Source organism: Poecilia formosa, unplaced genomic scaffold, assembly GCF_000485575.1.
Source record: "Poecilia formosa unplaced genomic scaffold, Poecilia_formosa-5.1.2 Scaffold611, whole genome shotgun sequence".
Taxonomy (NCBI): domain Eukaryota; kingdom Metazoa; phylum Chordata; class Actinopteri; order Cyprinodontiformes; family Poeciliidae; genus Poecilia; species Poecilia formosa.
Window position 1 is genome coordinate 156,956 of NW_006800550.1, and position 6,573 is coordinate 163,528.

The 6,573-nt window shown below is 37.6% G+C and overlaps 1 long non-coding RNA gene across 1 annotated transcript in view; it reads left to right on the top strand.

Moving 5' to 3' along the window:
* Nucleotides 1-206: 206 nt before the first annotated feature.
* LOC107834404 (uncharacterized) overlaps nucleotides 207-6,573 on the top strand; it is a 21,761-nt gene continuing 15,394 nt past the window's right edge. Inside the window, exon 1 of the long non-coding RNA XR_001660195.1 lies at nucleotides 207-216. This is a non-coding gene — a long non-coding RNA (uncharacterized LOC107834404). The remainder of the gene's footprint in view (nucleotides 217-6,573) is intronic.

Here is a 6,573-nt window from a genome sequence, read left to right on the forward strand (position 1 = left end):
TTTTAACAGGAAACCATCAGTTCCAGCTGAGATGCCACTGCATAAAAACACACAATCAATAAAATACTTCAATCTGTTTGTATCCATTTCTTTAATCATTTAACACACATTGTAAGTGTTGTACAGCCAAGTAATGAAGACCTTAATTACATTACTACTTTTTTATTTCATTATTATTGGAGTCTATGAGTGAAATTTCAATTGAATGACAATAAAGTCTGTCTATGTCTATTCAAAAGATACTCTCTAAAATCAAATATAATTTTTAAGACTTTTTTGAAAGTTGGAAGGACTTGGTTAATATTCCACTTGTTGACTTCACAAACCCTTCTGCGTCTTCTGTGTCACATGATTTTTTTTCTTAATCATTTAAAAAAAATGAGTAGAGGATCAAGACATGACTAAATAGTTATTAAAACTTAACCAGGTTTTGTGTTTGCAATGAAAACGGAGCAACATCAGCTTCAACATTCCATGCAGTCAAAACAATGCACTCTGGAATGCTGACAATCGTGTCTGATTATCAGACTGCCAAGGCCTTAGACCTGACCACACAGTGTCACAAATAACTGTGACACACACATGCGCACATCCACATCCACACCCACACCTTAATTTTCTTAAGAGATTCAAAAGTTACAGACACCCAACCAGAGATATTTTAATTGTCAGAGATAAAAATGGAAGCAGAAAGACATCTTTCCCCTGCAAGAGGTCAAAATATTCTTTCTAGAATCTAGATGTACAATCTGAACCTGAATGAGAACTGTCGAGGTTCCTCCAGCCATTTCTTAGAGCTAGGATTTATTCTATAACTGTCATACGTTTTCTGTCACAACAGCACATTTATTTATGATTTCATTTGTTTCTGATGTTTGCTAATATGGCTGTACATATTTGATAATCAGCTCAACTGTTTGTAGATCATTAACTGTCTTTATTTTTTGCTGAGCCTGAAAGAAATGGCTGGAGGATGGGACTTTTTATGAGTTATTGGGATTTCTAAATTCTGTGGATTGGAAACCGTTTTGTGTTTTATTTTAACATTTGTGTTGTACTTTTCATTTGCTGACTTGAATCAGTTCCCTATTCAGGATTTGCCCTTCCCTGCTCTCTGCTCCCCTTGTAACATTTGCCTTGTAAGCTAGCCTTTGTGTAAAGTTCCCCGGTGTGTTCATTGTTGGAGATCCGTTTTTTGTTTATATTAATTAGATTTGCTTTAGCTGAGATTTTCCTTTGGTTTCTTTTTAGTACAATTTGAGATATTTGCTTTAGGATGGAATTCTTCAAATTATTTTTTGGAAAAAATTTAATGGAAATTATTTTTTATACCTTTATCTTTGTGCCTTATTGCTTTGAACATTGTGTGATTTTAGGAATGACTGCAATTCCAGTGATTGAAACAGTAAAGCCACAAATGCTAAAAGTAACAATTTTATGAAAAAAGAAAAAAAACTGTTTAAATAACAATTTTGGTTTGATTACACATTTTGTAGGAGTAGATGAGATATGCAAACACACACATGCACACACATGCATCTTCTCCCCTTTTTACTTTGAATCTCATATATCTGGAGGTCTGAAACAAGGTTGAAGAAACATGAAGCTTTCTCTGCAGCTTGTTGAATGTCAACAAGCTGTGAATACTTCTGACCTTAGCTTTATCAAACCGTTTTGACTTCTGTCCTGCATCCTTACAAAAGTGAGGGGAAATGTGTCTGTTTCCTTTAATTACTCTCAGTAAGATGAATTTACATATGAACTTCAGGCCATCCCAGTGTTAGAGCGAAGCAGCTATAAATGCTACTGAGGGCTTTTTAAAATGCTTTTATGAAGACAAAAGAATAGCAGAAAGCATTTGTTCTACATGGTTTGGATGTTTGAGGCTTCATTAGAACCCAACCAAGCACATGCATTCATAGGTGTGGTCCTGACCTGCCATTTCCAAACTATTTTCAAAGAAGTCCTTGTGAAATGGCAAGAATTTTTTCCTCCTCAGATGCAATATTTTATTCTTGTCACATTTGCCAAGTATAACAAGAAAGATATACTTTCTTATCTGTTTAAGTTCAAGCAAGAGAAGAAAAGTTGCACTTTTATCTTAAAATATAAATGGTGTAAAAATCCAAACATTTTCAGTTCTTTTTGAGTTGGAAAACGGTATGAATCTGACCTTACTGTAAAACCACCTTTTTTCTAACACTTCAATATGTGATGTATTGTGTTCCTGCGACATCTGCTGGAAAAAAACAGTAAGTGAACGGGGTTAAGGCAAAACAAAAGATGGTTTCTGGTGGATACTTTTTGTCCACAATTTTCTCAGTCCCTGAAAATCTGACTTTAATTTTGCCATGAATCATGCAATATCTTGAGGGAAGCCCTTAGTTCTCACTTAGAAAGAGTGAGAATTAGTAATCAGTGCTAAGGCACATGGCACGTTATTGAGACACTGATATGTTCACTGCCTTTTGCTTTTCTTTCAGTAGATTGTTTTTATAAGGATATTACAGCTCTGTAATTCTACTTAAATGCCCTACTTTCGGGATATAACATTGTAGTGTGAACTTTTTGTTTTCACATGCAAGCCAAAATAAACTACACTTTGCTTTATTTCACAGTTCAGTTATATTTTTTTCTACAAAAGAAAACTCCTTAATAAATGCAAGTGTAATTTAAAGATAGGTTAAAATTCAAATAAAAGAGTGTTTGAACTCTGGGCTAACAGAGTTCAAACGCTCAGGTGATTGAGATAAACAAAAAAGAAATTAATTGGTGTAATAAAAATAGAAGAAACTGAATGACATTACATGAATGTCACATTAAACTGACAACTCTAAACACAATTTGTTTTTTTAAAAACCTCTGTGTTATTGTTGTAAATTTTTCTCATACTGAAATATGAGCTAACCCATGGGTTAACACTTTCTGGTTGTAGTCCCACTAAGGTAGATCATCTGTAGTGCTCACTACTCTCTGTTATTATAAAAAAACAAGCTAAGCAACCAATATAACAGAGACTCAGGCCATCCGTGTCTCCACAATGAGTGGTGTTTTACCATGGTCCAAAATATTTCTCTTTTGTGACTTTTATGAAAATTTATCTGCCAGAACACACACACACGCACACGCATACACAGACGCAGGCACACACACGCACACATGCACGCACGCACACACGTGCAGGCACACACACGCACACATAGTACTTTCAATACAAGCATCCTGTTAATTTGTACATCAAAAATTCAGATAATTTATGAATGGAGGTTAAAAGATACTTTGTTGGAAAACCTGCTTACCAATAAATGTATATTAGTGTGTGTTTGAGAGAGAGAGATGACACTGTCCAGAAGGACCACCCTTCAATAATCAATAACGTAGCTCACAGGCCAGATCAGGTAATAAACTCCAACCTCTGAGTGTTTCTCCTTTCACCGCAGGTCTTGGTCAATACTCTTTCAAAAAGATGTGGAAGAAAAGCAAGAAGATCCACCAACATCCCAGTTTGTAATTCAAGCACATTATGCAAGCAGACATTATGCAATCGCAGGGTCAGTAACCTCAGTATTAAGTGACTCCAGAATGGCTAAGTGCTAGCCAGCGGGGTCATCACTTATTGACAGAGAAGGCCAACATGCTGCTGGAAACAGCTGCTATTCATTATCTCTCTGCTCATCTCTCCTCTGCGCTCACATTACACATACGCAAATCTACAAGGAATGCAAATCTACGAAGAACTACTCATAGATTTGCAAATGTGTAATGTGAGAGCTGGTGAGTGTCACTCAATGTCAAAAATGTATGCCTCATGAACCTCATTTGATTTGTGTTGAGGAGTCATGTCTTTTATTTACCACCCCTCAAAATGGAACCAGACAGAATGAATGAACTCTCACATGCAGTGGGAGGCCATCTTATGCTCTTTGTTGAAGTACACTGACACAAGTAGAAATTGGTAGAACTCTTTGAGCGGAGTGTCACTGAAGGTTATGACATGACAGTCTGGGGGCTTCAGAACACAGAAAACACCAAACACTGAGCCAGAAAAAGATAATGGATCATAAAACATACTGATATATATATATATATTTTTTTTTTTATTCCATTGTTGTATGACTTTCATCCATTTGGCTTATATGTGTTGGTGTGTGTGTGTGTCTGTATTTGATTTGTGGTGGTGGGTGGGTGAGTGTATCCCCCCAGACCAAATAGGCACAGGCTACGGCAGGTGAAATGGTTGGCCTGAATCTAACAGATAGCATGTATTAGTTTACTCATTTACATCTGATTTATTGCTGTAAAACCATCTTCATCTGTGGTTTGAAGGCAATCACTAGGGGTCAGCAGCACACCATACAAGTTTTACTTTATCATTCAGATTCTGACGTCACAGAGACTAAAAAGAGCAGGTTAAAATGTTCTAATCATAAGGTGTAGATAAAATTTCAGAAATCTTTTCCAGGTATGGTTGATGCTGCTCTTGTTTTAACTGCAAGATGCAGAAAATATAAGAGTTTGAAAGGATAAAATCTGTGCCAGAAACCAGCCCAGGAAGAGAAGTGAAGGTACCCTGTAGGACACATAAAGCTGGAAGGTGCTCGGCCTTCCAGGGGATTTACAGACTCCTGTATTAGTCATGTGAATTTAAACTCCTCTGAAATGTATATTTTCTGTCAATTTAAGTTTTGAATTGAATTTCAGCAGAATCTAGATAATTAGACTGCCTTTGATCCCATCTGTTGTGGATAGGGGTAATGTGAGATCACGTGGTGTTATTAGGGATTGTAGATCACCTGTTGCTCACCTGGTGACTTCAGTGAGTGGGTGATGGGGGAGGTCTACTTTTTGCTGACCGCTATGTTTTGTCTTTGATCACTGTTTAATTCTACGAATCCGTTTTTATGCTGCTTTTGAACACTGTTTGCATTTGGATATTGACAATAAAATCATTGCAACTGCAGCTTGGATTTAAGTTTTGATCAGCTTGCGCGTCAACAACCACTCCCCTACTCAGCCGCTCAGCGACTTTGTTTGATAGTCACTAATACCATCACTGAGCTGACTCTACTGCCCATTTACCCAAAGCCAAGTCGACATTCCTGCAGCTGCTGGCTGAGTGACTAACAGCAACTGTTCTTCCCAATGTTCTGCAAAAGCTTTGTCTCATCTCCACATCATGTCTTTCTTTTCCAAAATTATTAACTGATCTATTAGTGAAAGATCAATAAGTAAATTGAGAATACGTTTTTCAAACATCATTGATTTCTGATTCAGCCAAAAATCAAAGTCATTACTTCCCAAAAATAATGTTTGTCTTTGCATTGTGAAATGTTGCTTGGACAAAATGATACCAAATGTATCATTTTGTCTAAACTAGCGGTTCTCAACGTGGGCGGTACCGCCCCCCAGGGGGCGTTCAGAGGACGGCAGGGGGCGCTGGCGGACATTTTTACAAAAGGGGGGCGCTGAGAAACACTGGTCTAAACTAATTAAAGTGTAACTAAAATCAACTTCCTTTTCTTGCTGCTAAACAATCTATATAGGCTGTTTAGTGTTCTATCTTTATGTTTCTGTGCAAATTTTTACACCTTTGTGTAAATTGGTTTAGTTCTGAACCATTTTTCCTTAAATTGTCCCAGTGTTGTCCCAACCCTCCTTCTGTCAAACGATGTGTAAGCAGCTCAGTGCTCCTGTTCAAACAATACAGTCTATCATCACACAGCCCTAAAAACCATCTCACTCTGCCTTGCCTGGATGAGTTGGGATTTAGACTATCAAGCATCGATTGATAGCGTTACTCAGCTTTACAAATATGTGTTTCATTTGCAATGTGGTCATGGAGTGGAATGAGTCTCCTTTGCTCTGATGGCTGACAATGGTATGCTGCAGGACAGGAAACAAAAGGATGGCTCACTCAGCACAGCTGAGCCGCAGAGTGTTGGTACCATAATGAACCTGTCACACAGCAGGCAATGTGGCTCCGACAAGGAGGCAACAATCCCCTGCCCTCCTCCAGCAAAGCAACCAGCGAAATTCATGTATTTGAAATTTTGACTTTCATGTATTCATAATGATCTACATTGCATGTAATAAAATGACAATCACCTCTTGTCTGTTATTGAGTTGGTATGGGTATGCAACTTTTACAGTAAACAGGATTTTTACACATTTGTTAACATATAGGAACTTTTTACTTTGACTTTAATTGAAACATTTAAGTTCAATGCTGCGTTCGTATCCTACGTCTGACGTCATGACGCAAACTTCACTAGGGACAGATCCTGTATCAACCAGGGTGCTGTGGTGGGCAGGGGCAGAGCACAACAAACAGACGAGGCCTTAGTCCTTGATGTGGCCATCGTTGGTTCGATTCCTGGCAAGATGACCTTTGCTGCATGTCTTCCCTCTCCTTCATTCCCCACTTACCTGTCTAACTACTCTCAAATAAAGGCTGTCTGAGTAAAAAAAAAAGACATTTAAAAGAGAGATCCTTTATGAGTTTACTTCTTTATTTGAAGTAAACTAAATGATTTGAGTAACACTGATTTAAACTAGTCATTTTAAACACACTTA